General features: G+C 40.5%; 1 long non-coding RNA gene across 2 annotated transcripts in view; it reads left to right on the forward strand.

Annotated features, from left to right (window-relative positions):
- The window catches only part of LOC100693865 (uncharacterized), a 46,334-nt gene extending 23,576 nt beyond the window's left edge, over positions 1-22,758 (forward strand). Inside the window, exons 4-7 of one of the 2 annotated variants that reach the window (XR_003216507.1) lie at positions 17,736-17,931; positions 18,051-18,095; positions 18,182-18,350; positions 21,398-22,758. This is a non-coding gene — a long non-coding RNA (uncharacterized LOC100693865). Of the gene's footprint in view, positions 1-6,749; positions 6,841-17,735; positions 17,932-18,050; positions 18,096-18,181; positions 18,351-21,397 lie in introns of both variants that reach the window. The other variant, XR_002058108.2, reaches the window with a different exon arrangement.
- Positions 22,759-26,899: the final 4,141 nt, after the last annotated feature.

The raw sequence follows: 26,899 nt of genomic DNA on the forward strand, positions 1-26,899 counted from the left end.
ACAAATGTCTTTTACTCTGTGTTGATGTGGAGGCAGACGGCCTGCCCAAAAAACCCCTAAATTTCCTCTGGCATTATTTCCTAAACTATTATCCTTATCCTAACTTATCCTAAATCTATTAGTGTGTCTTATTTACAGCTAAGCACAATAAACTTTTTGCTTGCAATCAGAATTGACTCCTAGGGCACTTCAACTCACAATACTGTTGCTTCTAAATATTTATGGAGTCAAAAGAGCAATGCAACTATTGATGTGCTTGATTTCCCACTTAAAAAAGCATCTGCTTGCCTATAAATTGTGATTTGTCCCTCTTGTATGCACTCCAGCTTAGTGGTGACTACTAAAGTGGCTTTATTTAAAGCTGTAATATTTTGAGAATTCAAACAGGAGTACAGAGTCCCATTTGTTAAGGATTGGTTAAAGTATTCAAAGAATCTGTTGCCTGTATGTAATATTGTAGGGTCTACCTTACAATGCAAAGTATCTTGAGGTGAAGGTTGTTATGTCGCTGTATAAATAAAATAAAATTGAATTGAATTGTTGCCTTCTGCAGCTCAGTGATGAATTTTTTTTAATTTATTACACAAGTTATAGAAGTAGTAGAATATATATAGCTTTAACTGCAGATTAATTTGTGGTTTGTTTGAATTTTAAGTTAGAGTATCATCGAGTAAAAGTGGTGAACTGAGCTGAAACACTCTGAATAATGAGGAACAAGAAAAATAAAACAGAGAGGGAGACAAAGCTAGATTGTGTTAGTTGATTAAGCAGCAGGAAAGCTTCTCCATGTGAACACATTTACACGAGACTGACCATCCTGACTAGCAATAGAATATCATGGGACCAGGTTCAGTTATTGTGGAGATAAACGGGGTTCTGACCATAATGTGTTTAAAAAAATAAACTTCTGCTGTGAATTCTTCATCTTCTCATCAGCACACGGGGGTGACCACGTCACAGGCAGACAGACAGTTTTAATTAGTAATGGGGGATCTCCAGGGTATGAGGAGTCAGGGTGGAGGAGGAGGTATGTATAAAAATACGCATATATGAAAATCTTCTTCCTTTTAATGAAAACTGCTGTTTGCTGATTGTGAACAATACAGTATTTCAGAAGTTTAAAGGCATCCTTCCCGCGCTGTGGATATTAACGCACAGACATACAGTATCTTGCCTACTCAAAGACGCAGAAGCCGGCAGCAGTGACACGCGTGCTTGCATTATTATTATTTCTGATGCATTTAATATCCTCGGTTTAAGCTTTGAAGACAATCTTTGGGGAATATTGAATCTAACCATTCTCTTTTGCCCTGGATTCCTCTCTCAGACAAAACTTTGTTAATTAGCCCCATACCTATAGGCAGAGTTTTCCTTTTCTGACTTTCCCTCATATTATTAAAGATGCTGCTGACTCTTCCCACCATGCGTCTTCCTCCTCCTCCTCTGTTGTCTTGTTATCTGAAAGTGCCATTGGCATTTTTTTCTTTTTTCTTTTTTTTTGCATGTAAATTTGGGCCAAGCAGTTTTCCAGCACCCTCCCAAACCATTAATGGTTGTGGCCCACGGTTGGCTCTTCATGCCAGTTAAAGCAAAGCGTTCAGCTGTTGTCTCCTTAAGGCCCTCTTAGCCCAGTCCACACTAGTGATGTCTTGTTAGGAGTTATCTAGCAGCCTTGTTCTGGAGTAGTTCAAAGACTTCACAAATCCAGCTGTCAAACCAAAGTTAGGCATGGGACCTTTTAGAATGTATTTTAGAAATCAATAGGGCTTCCTGAGTCTGCCACCGCCTCATTTTTCTTAACTCCTTATTTTATAAAGTTGCCACTAATTCCTTTACAATCTGAATTCATTTTGCTGATACCTTTTTGGCCTGAAAGATTAAAAAAGTTCAGTTTACCAGTCAGATAATATGCATTAAGATTGTATTAGAATATATAATCCAGATTACAGGAACTAAATGATATTATCAATAACTTTTAGCTCTTAACGTCAGATTAAAAAATATACATTTAATGTATCATCATTCACTCTAAAAATTGGAACACGACAAAGTCTTTTTTTGAAATAGATTATAAAACAATGGATTTTTGGGACTTCGAGCACGATGTGAGAAACGGTGGCTCTGTTTAGGTGGATGTAAGAGTACAGTAAAGTTTCCTGAGCACTTCCCACTAACAGTAACAGAATAAAAGTCACCTAATTGGTATCTTTTCAGACAATATATGTTAGCGTTTTTCAAACTTTGATCAACTATAGAAACTGGTTGGACCACATAAAGCCACATTTGAAATCAAATCTACAGGTATTAAACCACCATTTTGACACCAAACTATTGTCTTTGGCCAAAAATGGCAACAGTTTGGATGCAAATAGGTCCCACCTGGATATGAGATGTTGTTTCCATTTCTGGTCCAGTCATCCTGTCCCTTAAAAACCAGGAAACATTGATTGGAATAAAAAAAGAAAATGTTTAATACAAGAACATACAAGAAAGACAAAAGACACCAAGCAGATGGCAAGACCACGTCACAGTACATGCAAGCTGTAACATCTTGAATGGACATCTAACCATTCATCTAACCTTATTTGACACAGATTATTTGAATATCACTCAAAACTTTATTTAGAACCCATTATTATGATTATTAGCCACCGAACAACAATGGCAGACCAACTAAGGCTGAATATTGAATTAAACTAACCCAAAATTAATGCTAATATAATCACATAAATTACACCGTAGAACTGCACTGTCATATTGGAGCGGTAAGCTAACAGTATGTGAAGGAAAAATTCGGCAGCTTTATTGTTATAAATAATTTTCTATCTTCAGTTTCAAGTACAAAATGCATTCGATGTTTCTAAAGCATAAGACCACAGCTTTATGTGAAGCAGAATAAGAAGCCCAAATAAACAGATGATTATTAAGTAACAGGCGCAGCGATGTGACAGATAACAAATTAATTTGTTCGTGAATTTATCACCGCTAATATAGGAGCCAAACATTTATTTTTCTTAGAACAGCAAAGGCAACTTTGCAGACTCATGAGGACAGTTTTAATGAAGGAAATCCATCCTGTTTGCAGAGTACACTTGCACAGCATTTCTTGCTTGCATAGTAAGAACCTTGCACTCAGCTATAAGCATAACATTACTAATGACATACTTTTATTATGATTCAAACTATTAAAAGCACTGCTGCAGATAAGCTGGATGAACACCCACACTTACAAAATAGTTGTATTTTGTATTTTGAATAATTATATTCCTTGAGCTTTGATTTGCCTCTGACTTTAAGAATACGAAGCGATAACCTCCAGCTATGTGATTCACACTAAAGAACTGCTTTACATTGCCAAGGGGCCAATGCGTTCTCCCCCATCACACAAACGGATGTTATTCACAACAATATGCAAAGTGTTATCACCTGGGACGCTCAAAAGGAAGTAGACTTCGGCATTAAATCACTGGAAAGTCATTATTCAAAGAAGGTCTATATTTTTGTTTTCATAGCACACTAAAACACATGATTTATCTACACTGAATTTGTAATGTGGTATTACATATGAGAATGATGGGATCGTTGTATTTCACATTGAAGTAATTTACCACGTATGTGAGCAGCTGCATGTTTTCAAGCTGTATGAGGGGATATTTTATGTTTGAGTCTGTTGTGTCCGTCTAATAAAAAGTCAAAAGTCTCTGTTCCTCACAGCTCTGAAAAACGTAGACCTTTTAAATCCAGCTTTGCCTCAATGGCTCCATGTATCACTTTGCAAAGTGCTGGTCAGATTTGTCCTGAGGCACTTGTGTGCAGAAGAGATGTACTTTGTAACCCTTGATCCAGACATATACAAGGAGAAGCAAAGGGGAGAGCCATGTTCGAATGAGCCATTTCTTCTGATGCTGCACCCAGAAAGGCTTTAACAATGCAGTAAAGCATAATGACAGGGCCCTCTGAACAGCGCCATCATCACAAGTAGTAAAACTATGCAGATGGTGGCAGATGATCAGTGCTGCCTTAACAGAATACAAATGACCGCACTCCAGTAGAGTGAACTGCACATCCCGTTAGGACAAAGGCACGGTAATGGTCGCCTCTGGGATAATACGTAGCCTGCTGCTCTTGGTGATTTTATTGAAACAAACTTTTCATTTGTGCAAAGTTATTAAAGTTATTTGCAGAAAGCTGCAAAACTGACAGTGTGCTCATGTTGCCCATTAAATCTCATATGAAGGGTAAGTGTGATCCCATTGTATGTGCTATATCTGTTAATACAGCTGGATATTTACTGAGGCAATTCAGGTTAAGTACCTAAGATACACAGCAGCGTCCCAGCTGGGATTCCAACCTTCTGGTCACAAGCCTGGTCTTTTAAATATCCTTGCTAATTGGGCTGTGGGTAGATTTCCAAAACTGTTCAAGACACCAGCTCTCCCCTGGTTACCACTGCCAGACAGAAACTTTGATCACACTACTCTGTTATAAGCGCGTTCTCTTAAAAATGTGGGTAAAAGCATACGAAGCCTTTAACAGTAGTTAACAAGGCCTTTAACAAGGTTTTATACAGAGAGAGAATTATATTTCATTAATTTTCCCTACAGTTTTATTTCCCAAAGATTTCCATCACATCAAATCTCATTTAATGACTTGATGTGTTGTGATCTAATTTTTCTGCTGGGTCCTTACCCATTAGTTAGCTGCGTATCTATATTTTATGTATGGTTGTAGTTCACTCTGTAATCAGTGGAATCTGTAGTTCCAATGTTGGAGTGAAATTGTATGTACAAAAATTCACATAAAACGCACACACATGACAGAAAATAGTTCAGACCTGTGCATATTGTATATATACTGTGCACATGTAGGCAATAAGGTAGAAAGAAAATGGCTAGAAGAGCATATCTGCATCGGTAAATAACTCTAGAGAACGTTTTTAATAACCGAGATTTGGAAATGAGTCACAAAATCTAATTGATAATATAAGATGTAAGACTCAAAGGTTATTTATTTAATCCCTTATCATATTGCTTGTTAAAATTCACTTCTTAGTATGTAAAGCTACAAAATTGTAAAGAGAGAAAGAGGTGGAGTTGAGTAACAGACATGAAAAACATGAATGAACAGTGTCAAGCTAAGAAAAGAAATTATTTCATTACACCAAAAAGACATTTGTATAAAGAAATAAAAATCCAAGGCACTTCAAATTCCAGGAGTCTTTGTCAGCAGCATCATAGGCATGTTTATAATTCATGGTATAATGCAGCAACTGTGTTGGGAATGGAGGAAAGAGCAACATTTCTCTAAGCAAAATCAGAAATCTGAAAACACACCTGGGGGGGGAAAAAAAGATGTATTACCGACCTCCAGGAGGACCTGATGAAAGCATGAACAAAAGCATCAGTATAGACTGAACACCGAGCAAGCACGGACTTCTAGTCTGGAAACTTTGCCCACTCTATTCTTTTTCCAAAAAGTAGACGTGAATTTATAAGAGGAAAAAAAAGTAGCTAGGTGTGTAAAATTATAGGAATCTGTTTGAAAGTGTCTGAGACTAAAGTAAAACTTTTTTGGACCCATGAATGAATCATACAGGCCTGCATAATCCCTTTACTGCCATAATTACAACCATTAAGCATTGAGGTGGTGTTTTCCTTCAGCAGGAACTGTTGGTCATGGTGGTGCAGCTTGCATCATTGATTTTGTAGTGATTAGGGAAGAAATGTGTAAATTGAGATCTGATGATATATTTGTTTGCAAGCAAAGAATTTTTTTTCACATGTGATTTAGGAATTGTTTCTGGAATATGATTAAAATCTTGCTTTGCTGGATTCAAAGGAAGCAGTGGCAGCATGGAAACTAATAAAGATTAAAAACTGGAAGCTCTTTGTTGACTTTGGGAGTGAAATTATTTTTTATGGGACTTAATTTTAGTATATATAGAATGGGTAAAGGCAACATTATTATCTAATTATCATTCATTATTACAAATATCATAAGAAAGTGTGACCACAACTATAAAAGCTGAAGTTTTGACAGTTTGCTGGTTTGGAGCATTCAGGCGTGTGTTAACACAACACCAAGGAGGAAAGACATCAAAACATCTGGAAAGGCTTGTAATTATGAATTATAGAAAATATAGATAGTCCATCATTCTGCAGTGAAAAAGATTATTCACAAGTGGAAAACACTGAATGAGTGGATCTCCCAGCAAATTCACCCCAAGGTCAGACCATGCAATGCTTGCAGAAACTGCAGAAAAGAGCTACATCTCAAAAGCTTCAGTTTGCGTGTTAAATGTTAAAGTTCATGACAGTACAATTAGAAAAAGACTAAATGTGTATGGCTTGTTTGGAAGAGCTGCCAGAAGAAGACCTTCTCTCTTTAACAGAAAAACAAAAACATGGCAGCACGGCTTAGTTTTCTGAACAAACTGCAAGCATTCTGGAACAATGTCCTTTAGACAGAAAAGACTAACATGCAGATGTTTTACATGATGCAAAGTGCTGTCTTTGGAGAAAACCAAATATAGCGTCTTAGCACAAACGCCTCATATATGGAAGAAAAGAATGAAGGCGTTGCAATGGCCCAGTCCAAGTTCAGACCTCAACCCACCTTAAACACTTCGGTGGGACCTTAAGAGCTATTATCTACAAGCTGTTCAGTCATGGAGTGTACATATTCTATGACAGGAATGCATAGATGTTACAATTACATTCTTTTCATAGCACGACATTTTTTTCACACAGGACAAAAGATGACAGCTCTTTGCAAGAGGTTCTTCTCATGTGTTGCCACAAAAGTTTCTGCCCCCTGTGATTGATAAATACAGCATTTTGAGTGAGTTTTAAGGTGGCATGTATAAAATGTTGATTTAATTTGTCAGGTTGTTGATGACAACCTAGGCTTTGTTGTTTAGTTGTCATCATAGATTAGTGAAAAAATCTTAAAACACACTGAACCCCACAGTAGTACTCAAATGAGTTCAAATGTTTCCAGTAATGTGTACGTAGTTGTATATAATTAGCAACCAGCAATTGGAGGTTATAGGTATCACCAGTCTTTACACTATGTGAGATTGGCCAGTTGTCACTCAGCAGATTAAACCAAAAGCATGTCTCCTGTCATATTTTGTCAGTGTAATATTCCTTGGATGATTGGGCTTGCATGGTTTTAGTGTGTGACAAACCCTGACAAAAGCAAGTGGCACAAATAGGTCACTATATTTTTACAGTTATAGTTCATTACCCTAAACGAAGTAATGACTGATAAATAAAGCTGATAGCCTCTTTTTTTTCAAAGTTACAATGACCATAAGAAGAAGGCAATGAAATAATGCATCTCACTAATAAGATCTCTTGTTTAGACGAGTATTGGTTTGTGTATTTGTATTGAATGTGAAGCAGACAATAACTAAATTAATCTAGTTTGTAATAATCACAGTGCAGCTTAAAATTTCAAATAGAGACTGTCTGGTACCGGGAGGTTGCTGCTGGCAACTCAGCTTTTGTTGTGTAATTTATGTAACAAACAATTTCTCCATCCAGCATAAACACAACATACTGCCAGACGCTACACGATCTGACTGCTAAATCATTGCGCAAACTGCTCCCATGATGGCTTCTGCACAGCTTAAAGTAGGTTTGAGGTTGAATTACTGAGCTGAAAATGTTTGGGTGTGGAAAGTAGGTTTAGAGGACTGTATGCAACCCCGTTATCCCAACCACTAACACACTTACATATACAGCTGTCTCATTCATACTGTAGATTAAATCATGTTGAGGTATGTGATGCAGCATTAGATTAACCTTTAACCTCTGAATCTTGACTGAACTGTGCATAATTGGTTGGTCAGCTCCTTTGCTAATTAGTGTGGCATTAATGTGTGCAGCCTTGGGCTAGCGTAGAGTTTCAGGGGGTGTATGGGGGGGCGGGGCTGGCATGGCTCTGTAGAGCAGCCACCATTAACACTGGCCCAAAGCAGCCTGCTGGGAGGTGAGAGTGCTCTACACTCAGTCCAGCCTCGACCCGGGCTGCAGGCTCAGAGCTCCCTCCGATCCATATATATATGATGTCCTTGCGAAGCAGGGCTGATGTAGGCGCGCAAAGCAGCGGTGATCTTACAGTGGCCCCTCTGTGATCCCTCCCTTTTTTTTAAATCGTGACAGGCATGCGACCCCTGCCACTCCTCAGCAGGCTGCCCTCACTGCCGGCAGGGCAGCGTCGAATGGTGACTGATGTTGGCATGAGATGTGCTGCCAAATGCCCTAGCTTGTGTGTCCAATCATGGATGTTGATTTCAATTAGCTCAATCACATGCTCCAATACTGACCTCTCGCTTTCAAGGGCTTTTTCTTTGGTTGCTTTTTTTCTTGCACTTTGCTTCAACTGCCCCTCGGCAAACAGGGTCAAATTGTTTGGTGTTTACGCGGCTTCTGGTAATGGTGGGTCCTTGGTTGTGTTGGCCAAGACATTTCAGCTGCAGCCTGCCAAGCCTTGTTGGTCATCAGGAGGTGGGGTAAAGGGGCAGGGGGTTGGGCTAAAGATGTAAAGCTTCTCTGATAATCAGTCTGAACAGTGGTTGGTCCTGATGGCTGGTGGCTGCCTGGTGTTTGGTTGATTGATGCTGGCTTGTGCTTCCATACAGAGCCCTGCCATGCAGACCCCACTGTGTAAACACTGTCACTGCAGTGAATCTCTTAGTCCCTTAAAGCCTAGATCAGTGGTCAGCTTTGTAATGTGCAGCCGTGACCAAAAGGAAGCATGTAGGGAATCACAGGACTGGGATCACATGCATAACTTGACAGTGTTTGGGGATTTTCATGGACACTAAATGTAGCTTTGATGTAAAATACCTTGCTATGATTCAGTTTGAGTTTTAAATTGATTTATTGGCACCATTTATCTCCAGTTTCAAGACAAAAAAAAATCAGTATCTGTTAGAGTTTTTATTTTTTAAAATCTTCTATCATACCTCAGCGATGAATTTCCTTGCTATTGTCTGAGGCCCAGTGGGGGGAGGCCATTTCTTTAAATATCCTCAATGTCACTGTGATGCAGCGTAGGTCGGTTCTGGGGCCTGCAGACCAGAGCGGTACTCCTCTCTTTCATCTCATCCCAAATGCTGAGCTCACAGTCAGAGATAAGTGCTTCTCCAGAGATGGCCTCGCTCCCTCAAATTGCCCTCCACATCTGTGTAAGAATGTCCACAATGTGCATGTTTAACATGTGATCATTAATCAAAGCGAGACAGTCAATTAAAGCCATCAGAGCCACGGGGGCTTGAGCCAGATGCATGCACTGGCAAAATGATACGGTCACTAACATCAGAGGACACTTTCTACTTTTAGTGGGGTTGCAATTAATCAACGATTTCTCAAATATATCTAACCAGGATGAGGACTCCTGAAGGCTGACAACTGACCTCCATGTTTCATTTTTAAATAACCAGCTGACATTTTAGTACCACTTCAAAATGTTACTTAGCTAAAAGCGCAGTAGGACTGTCAGTACAATGACATGTTTTTTTATGCAAAATTGCACCCTCTTAGGTTATTATGTAATTACATTGTTATTGTTAATGCAACAATATGCATCTTTTAGTTAAGAGGGGCCAATTTTAACTTGTAGAAATGCATCACATTTAAGAAAATTAAGTTGTGAATGTAGCTGAATGTGCAAAGTAACCAGTGACCACAGCAAAAATAACAATAAACTGTAGCCATCTGAAATGAAATGGGGATGTAAAGTTGCATGAAATGAAAAAGTTAAGCCTGCTTAGAATGGGTTCCTTTCTACTGCTGGTCAACAATCTAGGCTTACTATATAATTAAAATATATTCCAACAGAGTGGAAAACACATCAGGATAAATATTTCAGACATCATAAACATACAGAATCAGCCATAGAACTGACATTTAGCCATGCAATTATCCTCCTTCAACAGATACCTTTCAGGTCATCATCAGAAGCGCAGTCTGCTCTTTTATTTTCTCTTTCTATCTGTCAGCTGTGCCTTTGTCATGGGCACAGACTATAGATAGAGATGTCAAGTCAGACCTGTGGGTCATGGGGTTGGGGAACCTCTTCACTTCCGTTGACCTTCAGACAGACAGATTTATACACTGTCAAGTCTCGGCGCTCCCACCACGGCAGTGCCTTCTGCAATCGGAGACAACCATAATAAAGACGTCAGGCTTTGACCCCTGTCTCTCTTCATTTCACCAGTAATTGTCATGATTGCTGAATAACATTCAGATTTCAAACAAATGCATTAGCCAAATGAGCTAAGGTGAAGACTTTGATGGGTAGCCTTTCTGTCCTCCTCTCAGAGACAGACTGATTGCAGTGAAAAAAAAAAACCCCAACTGGACTGATTTGCCAGAATAATCACAGTAAATTGCTTGTAGCTCATTTGCAGATTGTTGTCAGCGAGATGGAGAGCAGTTTACCCATTTGACAGCTTAGTTAGCAGTCCAAGGACTTGTGAAATATCACACTTCATATGTATTCCAATTTGAGAACCATGTGAGACTGGAAATTGTGAGATTAAAGCGAGATTCAGCTCAGCTGCATTTGGCTGCGTGTATTCATATGTTTCATAAGAAGAATTCTTTTGATTTTAAATGAAAGATTTTATGTGCTTTGATAACGAAACAGTATTAATTACAAAACCGGAAGAGTTCAGTTTTCACAAATAAATGCGAAAAGGTCATTGTCATTGCATTGCAGCATCTTCGTCTCCCTTTTTGTCACCCCATGTGGGTAAACAAGCGGTTGACATGAGTTAATTATTAATTAAACAAGAAGCAGGAGTGAGGAAATCATGGAGCAGTCCCTAAAGAGACCTCTAAACAAACGGGGCGTGGAGCAGGTACCAGCGTGACCCTTCTCCCAAGAGTGCTGTCTACGGTGAGACTGCCGACTCACTAATGAGCTGTTTGCAGAAGTGGGTACACAGTGACAATGACCTCTGACCTTTGCCTACACCGTCTGGGGAGCAGGGAGGGCTGGAGAACAAGAACCTGTCCTCTTTGCGCTGCTTTTTTGCTTTGATGAAACAAGTTTTGTGGCGCTTTCTCAAACGTTCTCCCTCTGAATGAATCGCTGCCGCCGAAGAGCAGCATTTCATTCTCGACGTGTGAAATTCACCCTGGGTGCTTCATAATGTCAGCGTGTTAGGAACTTGTTAACACTGGCTGAGCTGCACAATCACTTACATAATAATTATAGTAAAAAAGCCATAATGAGCATATCGAGACACATGACCTTCAGGCACTCTGTCTCCATACTTTTTTTTAATTACCCTGATCATACAGGATTTTTTTTTATCACAACATACAGTGAAACAGTATGAGACGCTAATGACCAGTTTGACAGTTTGATAGTTGGTGGAAATACTGTGTGTGTTTGAGGATGCCAGCTCGTCGACCGAGGAGCCCAGCGACAGTAAAAAGCCATCTAATTAACCCGCCTGGTATGACATCATGTGATTAAATTAAACCACATCATCTCCCTCTGGGTTTGCCTGGAAACAAACCCTAACAATTCATTCGCTAAGCTTTAATTTTCAAACCTGTTTCAAAGGCCTGATGCAAAAGATAATTACCAGCTTCATCTTGGTGGGTTTTTGTTCCATCCGCTTGTTCATTAATAACGATAAGAGGTTGGAGGTTAAAAACTCATTTAATTGCCTTTATATTAATGACATTATGAATAGCAGGCACTGTGGAGTCTAATTCTGTCCAGTAGTTAGCCGACATGCAGGGCCCCCTGGAGGGCCGCTCATTTTGCCAGAATTACACTACGGCAAAAACTAGAATTAATGTGCACCACACTCTAACAGCGATGACAAACATGCTCTCCAGCATGGAATTATCTTGAGAAATGGCCACGAAGACTCACTCTCCACTCTTTTTCCCACTACACATGCACACTCACGAACGCGCACTCTGCGGTTGCATCATGAAACCTGTTTTGTAAACAGAGTCCAGTCCAACCCCCCCCCCCCCCCCCCCTTTTTTTTTTAGATATTCTGTTGCCTTTAGTGCCCCAGAACTAATTAGAGTCTCTTTACCCTCATGTCCCGTAAAGGTGAATTCCCTCCCACCTCTGAAAAAAAGAAAAAAACCCCCGAAAAACTGGAGCCGAGTTGGGTACTGATGACTAAATTGTACTCTACTTAGGAATAATGATAATGAAAATGCCTTTCAGCCAAGCCATTTCACCCATGAATATTGCAAAGAGGTAATTTCAGCGAAGCGTTGGCATTTTAACTAATTTAAATTCTTGTTATCTCTCCAATTCTTTTGGCTGGTTTTATGGTTACTGGAGCAGATTTAGTTGTGTATGCATTATAGCCACAAGAGCCTAACCATACATCTGAATGCTAATTAAACATTTGAATAATCATCTGGGAAGTTCAACACAGGGGGTGCCCCTCTATTCTGTGAGAATCAAAATCCCGATTTTCAAGACAGATAAATACATCACTGATGTCCCAAATGCTTTTGATAGTGTTAGTTTTTGGAGTTCGTTATTTCTTTTCGTCGAACCTTCCTTTATCTTTCCACTCCCCACTTTCCTGTCTGAATAAAGTAAAAGTAAGTGAATTTGTAGAATAAGGATCTTAACTAAATAGCACAAGGAACTTATTAGTTTACAAGTATCGCCAGCCAGAAATGAGGCCAAGGGGGGATGATGAATGAGTATATTTCCCCAAGCAAACGGCTGACCTGGATACTGCTTCCTTCCTCCCCTTCCCCAGTGCCAAGTGGGCCACCATTTTTCACTGGCCTCACACTTAGCTACGGACAGCTTTATACGGGCCCGCGCTAACTGTGGACCCGACCCACAGTCTGTCTCCATCGCAGATCACCTCCTTCTGCAGTCATCTGAAAATTGTAATCCCTTAGTCAGGGCCCCTGTAATTTGATCAAATAGCACGCACCCTTCCCCACCACTTACTGGCCAATTAAGTCAAGTTCTCACGCAGGGGGTCCAGCTGGCTCGGTGTTATCTGGGGATGAATTGATTGAAGCCATTCCACATCTATGAACCCTACTTTAATGATGTAGGTGATAATACTTGTAATTCTTCTCAGTCAGGGGACTCATGGGCACAGCTGTTACCGCCGTAATCCTTGTCCTGATACACTGAAGTACCAGCAAGGCATTAATCTGTCTCTCAGATTCTCCTCCGCCAGGTTTTTCTCCACCCTTTCCCTCCCTCGTTCCTGCCTATGCTTGTGTCTCATAGCTAATACTACATCTGTGAAATGTGACATTGAAGATGGGGTGAAAAAAAAAGAAAGAAAAGACAAAGATGAGGCGTAAAACACGATTGTGAAGGATTCGCTGTTAATGATTACGCATAGCTTACATTCCTCACTTCAGGCCCTGACCACTTTGTTAAAAAAGAACCCCTCCTCCCGTCCCTCCCCCACCCCCTCCAACTAAACCATGACAACTTAAGAAGGATAGATTTAGCAGTGAAAAATCAATAAATACATGCATTAGTTTCAAAGGCAGACATTAACATTCTAAAACAGACTTCTCTTATAATCCTGCCTCTAGCCATTCAGTCAAAATATCAAATTATCATAATGAGGTCTAACTGCATATAAATGCTAAGCATTAAAATCAGAGAAGGAGGTTACATATAATGCAATACATTCTTTATTAGAAGGTATCATTATACATGTGTCTATAGGTTCTATTCTTAATATTGCAGGATTAATTTGCATTGGAGCGCATTTCATGACTCTTAAAATACCTCTGTGACAATGGGAACAGGTTAATCACAGAGCACAGCGTCAGGCCTTTGTTTTACATATTTCTTCATGAAGGTGGAAGACTTTGTCAGAAATTAAAAATACAACAGATGACCTGAATTTTAGGCGTATTATGCACAAAAGAGTTGAGCATGCTCTTAAGAGTGTCGACACTGTCTTTTAACTTGAGATCAGAGAGTGAGAATTGCATAAAAATTAGTCTGAAACCAGCGCCTCCATCCCCGTCCTGTTCCTCAGTTGGAGATGAGGAGAGGTTAGCTTCATCTGCTGGAACCTTGACAGGCCCTGTTTTACCCACTTGACTGGTTGCAGTTTTACCCGTCACGCACACACAAACAACAGCCGATAACACGCTCCCAGTTGCCATCAAGTCCCGATTAGGGTCCTCAGGGGTGCTTCGCTGATCAGGCCGGGGTCAGAGGGCTGCCGAAGCCAGGTGGAGTCTGGGAGAAATTTATCAAGGGAACGAGATCATGTAAGCTACACTTTAAGGTAGCATCAACAAGGCCAAATGCATTCAGCTGCTGCTCTGTGGCACTGATAAGACTCACCTGCCAATAAAGAATAAAGATATTTATCACTGCTGCAGTTCATCACGCTGCCTCGCTTTGTATCGTTCCCTTAAAATGCTTTGCTGGGCATCTACTGTCTAAAGTTATTAAAATAATTTCCACATATTAACGCTCACAAGGCAGAATATCCATTTATCTGTGCCATTAAATTTACATTGCCAACTTCTGTAAAATGTATTTCGCTTAAAGCGATTGTGTCTTGTAGGGAAACATAAAATCTTACATTTTGTATTATGTGTGTAAACTTAAGTATACTGATAGAATTTGCAAATCACTCTGAAAATGCATTGAATAATTATGAATAATACATAACTGCTGAACAAATTAGCCTGGTGTGAGCTCCAGTGCATTAGTGTTAGCTGAATGCCATGAAAGATGTTTGATATTAAGGATGAAAAATTGGGTGAGTAAGCAGCACTAGCAAGCTGGATCAGTCTCATGGTAAACAATTTAGCGTGGGGGCGTACAGTAATTACTGCTTTCAGTCTCATTTAGAAAGCCTGTTGGCACTCAGGAGCACGATGTCGCTGCGATGCTGGATGCGTTTCTGGATTCGTGATGCGCAGATATGAACAGTGATTTAAGTGACAGGATGTTTGAGCTGTCATGCCAGCTTTGAGCACTTCCTACTAACCCCCCATTTTTTTTTTATTTTTTTTTTTGTTTCTCTTCAAGACAGTGTCACGCCTACATTTGTCTGAACACATATTGCTCAGTTTAACTGCTACTTTTTCTTCTTACAAATAGATGCACGTGTGTGAGTATATATGTGTGTGTGTGTCAGGAAAGGAGCTGTAAATGATCAGCAACCTTGAAGTGTTGTTTATCTATTCAAGTGATATAGAGCTTCATTGAAAAATCAAATGGAGAAGCACATTATGTACATGTATGTACAAACATAGTGAATTAGAAAAAGCAGCGCAGCTTTGCATATGTATGTGTATGTGTGTGTGTGTGTGTGTGTGTGTGGCTGCAGGATAAAGCAACAAGCATTTTGGGCTTGTAAACACAACCATAGAGGAGCGTCTGTTGGTTTCTGTCCTTATTATTTTTGGCAGGGTTGCATATGTTTCCCGTGCAGAGCCGAGCTTGATTATCATTCCAATCAGCAGAGGTGGAGAGAGTCACATTAATTTGTAGTAATTAATAGCACTGCTGCATCTGACAGCACATGCTAACGAGACCCTTTGATTGTTTGGATCTCTAAGTGTGCCTCTCCTTGTTTGCATCACCTCGGAGGAATTCGTAATATCAAAGCTTAGCGCTATCTGATAGTTGTCAAAATGCAATTTATAAAAGTTTAATTCTTTTATTGATTTAGTTTAGGTTTGATGCCTGCAGTGTCAGCTCCCTTGGTAGAACTTAGTGGATTCAAATGCTTGTCACCAGCTCGGCCTCCTTTTTACTGAGAACAATTGCCATAGGCCAGCCCAACAGGCATGGTTTAATTGCCATTAATTAAAAGCATAAATCTTTTTCTTCAGTTGCTCTGCTCTTAAACAGGGCTTTGCGTATCTGCTTTTTTCCTGTGCTTGTCAGAATCCCTCCTGGCTAGTCAGGGTTCACCCCCCACCCCCCTCTTCCTCTCTCTCTCTCTCTCTCTCTCCTCACCAGACGTTTCTGGAATCATCTTTTTAGCACACTCCTGCCTGATCTGACATGAAGTGTGGGCAGCATGGTGATATTTAGTAAACCGGCTTCCTTCTTTATTGATGTATAATGAGGTCAAATGAATCCTCTCGTACGCATGCTTAGATGGCTCCTCGCCTCAAATCCTTTCTGACAGCGAGTAAAACAGCCGGCAAACACAACGCCGGCTCCCAGAGACATGGTTGTGAAAAAGCAGGAGAGAGAAAGGGGGGGGGGAGCTCTTTTATACCTTGGCAATTTTCCTCCTGTCTAGTCCTTAATTAGAGACTTTTTACCCTCTGAACAGTATTGCTCTTCTGCTCTAAGCCTCTAATACTGCAAATACTGGATGGGAGAATTAACATTAATGCTGGGTTTATTATCAAATGACAGCTCTATTTACTTAAAAAAATAAAAACACGGCTTGCTATTTTTTTCTCAAACACTGCGCACTTTTATGAAGCTTCTGTGTGAACCTCGCTGTGTTTTTCAGTCTTACGTTGGGGTGATGTTTGACTGCACAAATAAAGTCACCATGATTTAAAAAAGAGATTGCTGGCATCCTAAATCATCAGCGGTGTCAAAACAATTCACTTCCCTTTCGTTGCCAAGCCTCTGCCTGTCGCCCTCAGCCGCGTGGCCTCTGCTCCTGGGTGGCCGTGTCACCACGAGCGGCTCATCCCGGCCATGCGCCTGTTTATGCATATTAGCTTTTTTGCCTCATGTGCCTGCATTCGCAGCTATTCCCTCGCGTAACTGCATATCTAGTCAGGGCTGAAGCTTCCCAGGCCTTATTAAAACCAAGAGAGTGTTTCAATTCAGGGTCATCGAGAGAGTGCAGCACATAAATATGTTAGGGCAGCGCTATCAGCCGGTCAGTTTACAGGGGGTGATCGATGATGGTACCGGCGCACTCGCACAAACATCTTAAGCGGATGCGGCTTTTGCTTAATTGGGAGCTTTGCCGCTCAGATTCCGACTTATTTGATGTTGATGATGAAGTCCCAGGAAGGCTGTGAGATTCTTGTAAACTAAATGTGCATGCATGCTGTCTTCATTTGTACGCTGGTCCGAACTGTTACCCGTCAATTTAACCTGCATAGTTTACCTCTTCTTCTACGGGAGTATCAACACACACATACGTACACACATGCCCCGAGCTCATTTTTAATCCTCACGGCTCACTGTGAAGGCAGGAGGAAGTTCCAATTAAAATTAAAATAAGCTCTTTTAACGGTCTCTTAAATTGACAACTGAACAATGATTTTCGAATTGGTATCTGTCAAAGGTCTCGGAAAATCCTCAGTTGATAAGGCCCAACGCATCCAATTAGTAGCAGAGTAGGGCCTCAGCCAGTAATGATTTCCAGGTCCCTTAAGATGTGGCGTGGACACTTATTGCAAATTACTGACAAAGAGCCCTGCTGTATTGATGAGAGGGAGAACAGCCAAGTCTCCGTGTTCCCATCAGGTGGACGAGCACTAAGAGGGGTCTGAAGGAGAGCCCAGGTGTCTCTCTCTCTCGTTCTCTCTCTCCTCTTTTCCGCAGCCATAATGTGGCCTTGCTGTGTAGCTCGTATATAGCCCCCCTGCTGACACGGACTCTCAGAGACCAGCCTCTCTTGACATGAGCCCCAGCTCAGGGAAAATGCTAATGCTAACACGAGGAAGGTGTCAGGAGCGGATCATCAATAATGTCTGCAAGTTTACTGCCCTCTTCTAATTATAGCTTCTATCTCTCAGGGCCGCGGGAGACTGCAGGGCAGCTCCTTAATTGAGCTGAGGTAGATTTACTTCCCCATCATATTCGCGGCTCCATTGTTTACAGTCCTTGAAACTGATTGAAAGGAATCAAAAGATTCATGGAGATGTGATTCAGTACAGAACATGTTTGGTATGCAGGAGGAATGACTAAAGGAGGATGATTCTTGCTGGTCAGGTAGGGATTTAGATTTGAAGGCCATGCTATAGCCAGAGGTCATATCATTTAATTCTCAGCATTGATGCCTCTGGAATGCTGTATGTGATGTTTTTTTGCTTCTTGCTGTTACATTGCAGGCTGGTTCCGGAGGGGCAAATAAGAGCTGCTTCAATGACAGTCTAGTAAGTAAGAGCTGCTCACCTCAATTATGGGAGTTAATGAATAGATAATCACATTTTGAATTTAGATTTGCTGCTTGTGTTGCAAGATTGTAGCCCACATTCCCTCCATGGTCTCTGGGGAGGGTTGCTGCTGGTCCACAAAGCTCTCAGGCCATGCTAAGTCCCCGGATGCTTCCACGGGTCTGCCGCTTCCATCCTGCTGTAGGCTCAGTGAAGAAGGTGTTGACCCTGGTGACCTGAGCCTGCTTCCATTGGGTGAGGAAGGGCTGCTCTATACTCTGTGCTTCAGGGTCAAATGGTTTTGTAGTTTGTAGTTTCCTCTAGTTAGATGTTTGTTGCAAATGACTGTTGAGAAGAGGGAGGGCTGATAGCTGAGTAGGTATCTCCAGCTGGGAGGGGTTTGGGATGTTTTTGACATTTTGCTCAAAGTGGTGATTGTGCTTGTGTTTTGTGCTGCTTGTGAATACAATATGAGCTAAATACTGATTGGTGATTATCGTTATGTCACTGTTTATCTTCATTTTTAATTCATGCCCCCAAAAATTCCATTTCTGTGAGCTGATTTGCATCTACTCATCATTTGGATGCCGTTGTAATCCCCGCTAAACTTGTAGCCCTCTGCTCGCCTGTGTTCCTTTAAGATGAGAGAGGCTTTGATTTCCCCCATCTTTGTGTCACACTGACTGGCATGCTATTTGACAGGTGGAGTTAAAATAGAGAAAATTGTGGATGAAAATTCGTCAGTCTCAATCTCTTGCCCTGGGCTGTAGGCAGCAGAGACAGAAGCCCACTGCTTTGTGTCAAATGTTTATCAAAGGGCCTGATTAAATTGCTGTGTTCAGGGTAACAGCCTTATAGAAAAAAGTGAAATCCCTATACCTTGGCAAGGAGTCCTTGTATGATTGTGAGCAGAATAAAGCAAGGGGATGTTTAGGTGCCAGAAGAAACCTCTGACCAGCCAACTGTAAGGAAGGCTGGAATATCATATGCCCTTTGTTGTCGCACAAAAAGAGACGCAGGCTCCGAGATCTGTTGTTGTTCTCACTTTCCTCTGTCTTCTCAATCATTCTTTTTTCTCTTTATTGCTGGAGGAAATAAACCTGGCCCCTTTTGCTGAGGCTAGCTAGCTTCCCCTGGCCATTCCTCTCTGTTTTGTTTCAAAAGGGCAAGGCTCTCCAGCCTGAGCAGTTTGCCCTGCAGTCCCACGCCAGGGGCGATGCTTGCCTCAGCTGCTTCATCACTGGGGGACTGGGCTAACGTCTCCTGACTGCACTTAGCTGTGTTTCTCTGATACGGTCATATCACATCAGCCTGGGCACATGTGACATTGCATCTCTCCCTAACTTTAAGCAGTTTGTTGCCATCCATGTTCTTTCTGCTTTTATCTTCCCATTTTTTTGAGTGATGTTATGATTTGCTGCAATATTTTCTGGCAGTGCCGCTGCCACACGTTTGTGTCGGATAACAGGGCCTATTACAAGATCTCTCGATCTGGCCAGTTTTCCCCTACAGGAGACAGAAAGAGCTATGCCTCCCCTCCCAATTTTTTTTTTTTTTTCGCTCATCCTTACCCCCGCATTTGAATTTCTAGATAATAGGCTTTGACTTCTGGCTGCACGTTTATGGGTCTTTTCATGTTATCAGCTTAGCTCATAGCGTGGAGCTGAAGAACACAGACTCCTAGTGACAGGCCAGCCAGTCAGCAAGGCGAGCCTGTCAGGATCTCTCATACACTAATGATTTCCCTTTAGTCTATTTTCTGTCTCATTGGCCGTTTCCTTCAAAAACAAAATTGCTCATTTAAATTCTCATGCCTGGGGCATTTTGGTCTTCAAATATTGTTGGAAAGTGAAAGGATTAGGCAAAATATGCTTTTTTAAAATGTTAATATATTTTCTGGTTCACTTTCTCCTCTGAGGCCAATTAGAGAATTTCTGCTGGCTGCATTAATGTCAAACTGACATCCCCAGCTATAATTACACTGTGCTTGAAACCTAACTTTCACTTGTGGGTAGATGAGTGTGCCTTGCAGTGACACATAGACCCGCTCTGCCAGCTTTTGATCATTTAATCATTGCTTGCTTTCTTTCACTCTTGCCTCTCTTGCTTGCTGATGATCTCACCTTTTATTCTTTCTGTTGCAAAATGCAGTGTTGTGTTTCATTATTCACCGCCGTATTTTGCAGGGTTCATTAGTGACATCATTCCCCCCTCTCTGCCTGCTCTCGCAGCAACATGAGGAGAATGGGATGGTCCCTTCAGGTGCAGACACCATATGTACATTGTTTACTCGCTTGAGTCCCGATTTACATTGTCTTGTTTGTGTTCTCTGCATGTTCTTTTTTTTGTTTTTGTTTACGGTGCAACGACTGAGTGCTGTCAGGATTTGAAGGATGGGTACACACGCGCCGTGTTTTTGCCAGTCCTCCTGATGCTGTGTCAAGACCAGGGAAACAGTTAAAGTGGTTAATGCTTTCACTGTGAATATGAATGCCTCCACACAGCGCTCTGAAACTGTGTGACAGACTCCACAATTTGGGCTTCTTTTCCCTGTCAGTTAATATAGAGGCAATGGCGCTTCATTCTTAATATCTATGAAGAGAAGAGTCGACTGACATGTTGAATGAGCAACAATAATACTGAACAAAATTAGAAGGGAGAGATTTTCAGAGGGATTGCTGTGCTAATGTGCAAATCTGTAGACACTCCAAATGAGGAAAATCACAAGTTGCATTGAGACTTAAATGTGTGTCTGACACTGGATTTTTCTGGAAAGGGAAAAAGAACAAAATGCTTCAAACGCCCAGGTTTCTGCTGTTTTACTGACACCTTTTAAAGGCTGGAGATGATAGGAGTGTTATCAGACATCAGTTTTCTTCACAATGCGCCCTGCAGAGGTGGAAATGCTCGCACACGTACACATTTTAAAACCAAACTCCATCACTGTTTTCAAAGTGACTTCAGGCACCAATTGCTTCTGTCAGGAGAGCAGACTCTTGTGAATGAGCTGCACTCCTCCTCCCCATTTAGCCTCCAACAGCTTGACAATTGTGATGCCAATCAGCTTAATGACCCAGTGATTGTTCTGAATTTCCATTACCCCGTGTTGGACACCGTCAATCTGTTGCAGTATGTGGTGTTTCTGGAGGGGGAAAAAAATCCCAGCATAATTTGACAAAGTGTACCTAAGCTTCCTTGGCTATTCGTAATGTCTACCGTCCACCTCTGTTCACCCCCCTCCTCCGTCTTTTCTCCCCGCCTCACTCTGTTTGCATTGTTTTACCCTTTTGCTTGGACTTCAGGTAATAGGAAATGGCACTGACCCCTCCTGATCCCCCCGATTACCTTCGTGAAGCGTGAATGTGGTATGGAATCACACATCAGGAGACGAGTTGTAATTATTTCTGCGATGCCATCAGCATGGATCAATCACTCAGGGAGGCTGCGAGTGGAACGCCGCTCGCAGCCATAGATGGAGCCAGCAGCGACCATCTTTGACTGACAGCTTTGGTAATTAAGTGATTGTATAGACCCCTCCGACTGTTATAACAACCTTGTCAGGGCCAGCCTGTGTTTGGAACACACTCAAATCAATGTGTTCTCCACTCCCTAAGCATTTCTGATCATGTACCTCAGACAGAAGAACTCTTTGCATTGACGCTGCTTTCCTTTAATAATTGACATGGCAGTAAAAGAGATTTTAAAACACAAAATATATAATATAAAAAATATACTTAACATTACCATTTTATCATATTTTTTTCTCATAGGAGGCCAAAAAATTGCAAATTTCAAGCCCGCTAACGCTTGATGAATAAAAGTAGATTTTACTCTCTTCCTTGTATCAATCTTTGAATTTCATGGCATATAATAACTCTAACGGGCACTTCAAATCTGAACTTGAATGTCACATGTTTCGTTATTGAGTGATGTGTAGAAGTTGAAATAATATACAGTGTGTCCATCTTAAATGTCAGGCCACTTTAACGCTCCAACCTTTAATTCCAGAGCTTCAAAGATCTAAATTACCATTGAAATTTGCTTCCCGTCGGCATATCATCATATCTTTGCCTTATTTCACCACATAAAATGAAAAATGTTTGACAGCGGAGAACTAGGTTGTCCATATGGTCTCAAAGAGAATAATTGGTGTGAACATTCGCACACAATTCTTTTAGATTGATGTGCCATTGATAACTCATCTATTTATTATGTCAAACAGTCAAGAGTTCTTTCTGTTATTTAGTCTGAACTTTTAAACTGGCAACTGGAGTATCCAGGTCGAGTTAAATCAATAGTGGGTCCACACGGGTCAGAGTACTCATAAGAGTAATATAAATGGTGAATAACTGGCTTATAACGAGGCTAAACGCATAGAAGGATATTTTAAGGCTTTATTAACTATCTGTTATATATCATTTAGAATGTCTAAGTATTTATTTGTCATTGTTTTTTATCATGTTTATTTAATGAAAAAACTCAATTTACTGATGTCATTAGATGTGGCTGAAAATCACAGAAAAAAGCCTAAAAATGACCTTTGAGTTAAGTTTTTTTAAATGATTTGTTTGTGTAAAACAGCTTTTATGACATATGTTGTCATGCATATGATGTAATGTGTGGTTATAGAGAACCCTCACATTAAAAATGCCGTTGGTATTTATTGATACTATATGTGATTACAGCTACATTGCAACAACATGTGTCATAAACCATCTGTTAAATATTTTTCAGTGGGTTTTAGTGCTAAACAGAGAAGGGTACCATATTAACAAAAATGTTGGCCAGGAAGATTCTGATTTGATTGCATAACTTTGTGTTCACATTTATAGCGTCTGGCTTCGCTGTCAGATTCCTCGGAACAGTTTTTGGTCAGCTGATGTAAAGTTTAACGTTAGGGGGGCGTTACTCAGCTTGCTATGAGGTCAGAGTTTAGCAAACTGCTCCAACAGTTGTGCCAACATCTCTCACAGAGGGTCCATCCAAATTTAATTCAAGTGCCACAGGCTCACTATTGGTAAACTCTAAAACATTCAGAAAAAAATCATGCAAAACATATTTTGATATCCTACATAAAAAAGGACAAACTTTGGGATCAGCAGATGTTTTCTGTGTCAGCAGCAATTCTGAACAAAATTAAGACATCTCACTTCTGGTGTCAAATTCACCCTGTTTGTTTTTCTTTCCACCAGTTCTTCACTGAACCAACAATTCTCTTGTGGTTTCTCTTGGCCACACACACACACACACACACACACACACACACACACACACACACCAAAAAAGGTTAAGTGTGTGATATTTGCCAGAGCTGGATATTTCAAAACACAGAGGACCTCTTTGCACCCAGTTAATTTTTGCATTTTTGTTTGTTTTCTTTGCTAGAAGTCATCATTGCAACAAGCTGATATGACAAATTTTTTAAGATGTAGATTTCTGGGAAAGAATTTGTGACGAATCCCAAATCCCCCGGGGACTCAGACACAAAGATAAGTCAATTATTCTTTTAAAAAATGTATTTCTCCCTCTGACCACCTAACATTAGTGACATGCGGGTGATACAGGTTTTATTTTTCAATGTGATACTCTGACTTCATACATACCTGCTGTCCTTGTTGTTATCCCTTTGCAGCTTTTAATCAATACAATACTTCCCATCCCATCCCATCAGTCACAGCCTTGTATGCTGACACTGACACTTAAGCCATTTTCATGCCACAACAATGTGAACTGCTGAGTGCAGCACTTGGCTCTGTTGTGTCTAATTTGAGATATTTTAGCAAAATTATAAAAGTAATACTAAAGCTTAAAATCCATACTAACATGTATTTATTGTTGAATAGTAATAGTAGCTTAGATCATATAGAAATCCACAAAAAGTCCCGTTGTCCTCTTAGCTTGTGCAGTGTTATGGGCTTATGTTAATCAGGCACTTTAGCAGCTGATAAACTTGGATTTAAATATAACTGTGTTCTGAATTACAAGCAGAAAAAAATCAATACACATACTGAAATGCTTCTCAGTCACTCTAACTTTTGTTTTACTGGCCCCTGAATGTTTAAAGTGTTATGATGTATTATAAAATATTTTTAATACTGCTGGACAGACAAAGTGTGACACATAACATTTAAAGCTGTAGGTTCTAAAATAGGAAAATTGGCCTTTTTACTTGCATAATTAAAATAAATCTCTAAATAGGCCTCCTCCTGTCCTGATTGGATCCTGCTTTTAATGACGTTGCTCATGAAAATTAAAAATATATAACCGAGTGAGATCTTAAGTCTGCGGTCATAAGGCAAGCTGCAAACCATGAGTTTATTCTCATTAGAGAAACACTACAGCCGGTTGTGAAGTTTTTTTTTTTTGTTTGTTTTGTTTTTTAACTTGTCTTTTGTGAAACTCCTCCATCTCTCCGTGCGTGTCCGGCTGTCGCAGCATCCTCCTAACGACACCACCCTCCATCCCCGCAGTGACTGACAGGCTAAATGCGGGGGTGTCTCTGCGTAAACGCTGCAACTGTGCAACCTAAAGGTCGCCAGCGGTGAAGTGACAGCTTACACACAAAGCCGCCAGAGAATCAATATGGTGCCAGCCACTGTTACACCGTCCCATCATCGACCATCAGCTGAGGCCAATAAGACGATACTCTAACTGGTAGCATTCAATTTGCTCCTGCGGCGCCTTAAACCTAATAAAGCGATTGATTGTTCCTGTTTGCAGTTGATGAGCTGCCCATGCGCCTCTCCACACATTGACTGACGTGTTTAAGCATCGCTTTGATCCGATCTGAGCGATTTGTACGGAATAAGGCTCAGAAAAGGCCCGATTACAGGCTGCATGTGGACAGGATATTCTAATTAGCTCTCCACCGCGGGGATGATATACTTTACAGCCATGTGTGTCATGTTGCGCTCGAAATCTTTGTTTTATTTTTGGAGCTTCATCAGTGATCGATAACTATTTTAAAATAAGTTGTATAAGTTAAATGTGAAGCAATGCGACTCATTAAAGGGCAGCTGAGGCCCCAGTTTGCTCGTGAACTTCACTCCAGCACCGCCTGGCCTCGCTTTGTCGCCGCCTTGTGTTTAAAGCCTGCCTGCATCTCACGCTGGAGGAGGGCAACATCAGCTGAGATGATCCAGAGGTAAAACATCATTTTAATCTTCTTAGTGTCCGCGGCTTTTCATTTAAACAATTATGAAATAAGGTTAGAAAATGTAATAGACTTTGTTTAAAAGCTTAAATAATAATAATAATAAAAACATATTTAGATTAGGGGCTTGGTTAAAAAAAAGAGATATTATTTTGGAATTAAAATGTTCATATTTCACCGCACTGAACGTTTTCTATACGTGAATAATATTTATGCAATATTTATGCAGCTAGGTAATAATGGGTATTTAAATTATTTAATTAACATAAACGTTTTAATTTTAATTATGGTGCTGTTCCTAAAAATAAACGAATAAATAAATATAGTTCTGGTTATTTTGTTATTAAGCAAAGTAATAAGTATAAATTTCCTTCCAAATTTGTTAAAAATAAAAGCTCTATGAATTAAAAATAAATAAAGAAAACACTTTGCTGTTTTAAATCCCCGGTGTTGTTATTTTTCAATGAATAAATAAATTAGGAACAAACCTACAAATCCGGATTTTGGACAGCAAAAAAAAAATCTTCATCCGCTTCACATGAATAATCAACACCAGCACCGTCTTCCCTGCCCACCTGCTGAAGGAGCAGAAAAAAAGAGAAAAAGAAATAACAACAATAATCATAAGAAGAAGAATAAATGAACCCTTTTCGATGTCCCTGCATCAAATTCCAGAAAGGTCGCGGTGGCTGTGGAGAGAGGAAAAGATTCCATCTGAGAGAAATTACACGCGTCTGCCAAACAGAGAGAGAAACGTGCTGCTACATTCGCCTACCTACAAGAAGTGGCGTTTCCCATCATCCGGAGAGTGTGGAGCCTCTCTCCGCAGACACTTTGTCAGCTTGAGCCGCAGATTTTTTTTTCTTCCTCCACATCCTTCAGATCCACATGGAGAGGGAAAAAGTGCTGAATTTCTACTACCTTTGAACGCTCATTAGCACCTCATAATTACTTTACTAATTAGGGTGACATGGTTATTAACAAGATGCGCTGTCATGACAGTCACCACTCCTCCCCGCTCCTAAATATGTCGACCTTGCGGCTCCTAGAATATATCCTTAAAGATAGATCAGATGCCAGCAGCGACACTGGAGCCGGTTCTCAGGGCGCACAAACGTCTGACCTGATATTTAACTTTTTATCTCCACAAACTATTTTTAAAATAATAAATCAGGGCTGGAATTTGGCTGTGTTCAAATCTGGCAACAGCTGCACTTCTTTTTTTTTCTTTTTTCTTTTTTACCGTTTACGAGGATAAAGAAAGCTTTAAAAAGAGTTTGACGGCTGCAAATAAAGTAAATGTTTGTACTTCATCCTACCATGCTGGAGTTTCCACTGAGGACTTTTTTTCGCTTTATAAAATTATTTCAAATCTAAATTTAATTTTTCTTTTTCTTTTAAATTCCCACATCTGTAGCTTTTTCTTCGCGGCCAGGATTTAATATGAAATGTTCCCAGTTTGGCCTTAAAGCACACGCGTGGTTTTTTTTTTTCCTCCCTTTTTTTAAAGACCTGCACTAAACTCGGTGCAATGGTTGGATTGAACTACCTAGATAAAGAAACAACTCGCTGATTGGTGAGGTGCCCGAGCCGGTCAGGACGCGAGCCAATGGGAGAGGAGGAAGGTGGGTGGGGAGGTGGAGGGGGAGAG

This window comes from Oreochromis niloticus, linkage group LG23 (genome assembly GCF_001858045.2).
Source record: "Oreochromis niloticus isolate F11D_XX linkage group LG23, O_niloticus_UMD_NMBU, whole genome shotgun sequence".
Taxonomy (NCBI): Eukaryota; Metazoa; Chordata; class Actinopteri; order Cichliformes; family Cichlidae; genus Oreochromis; species Oreochromis niloticus.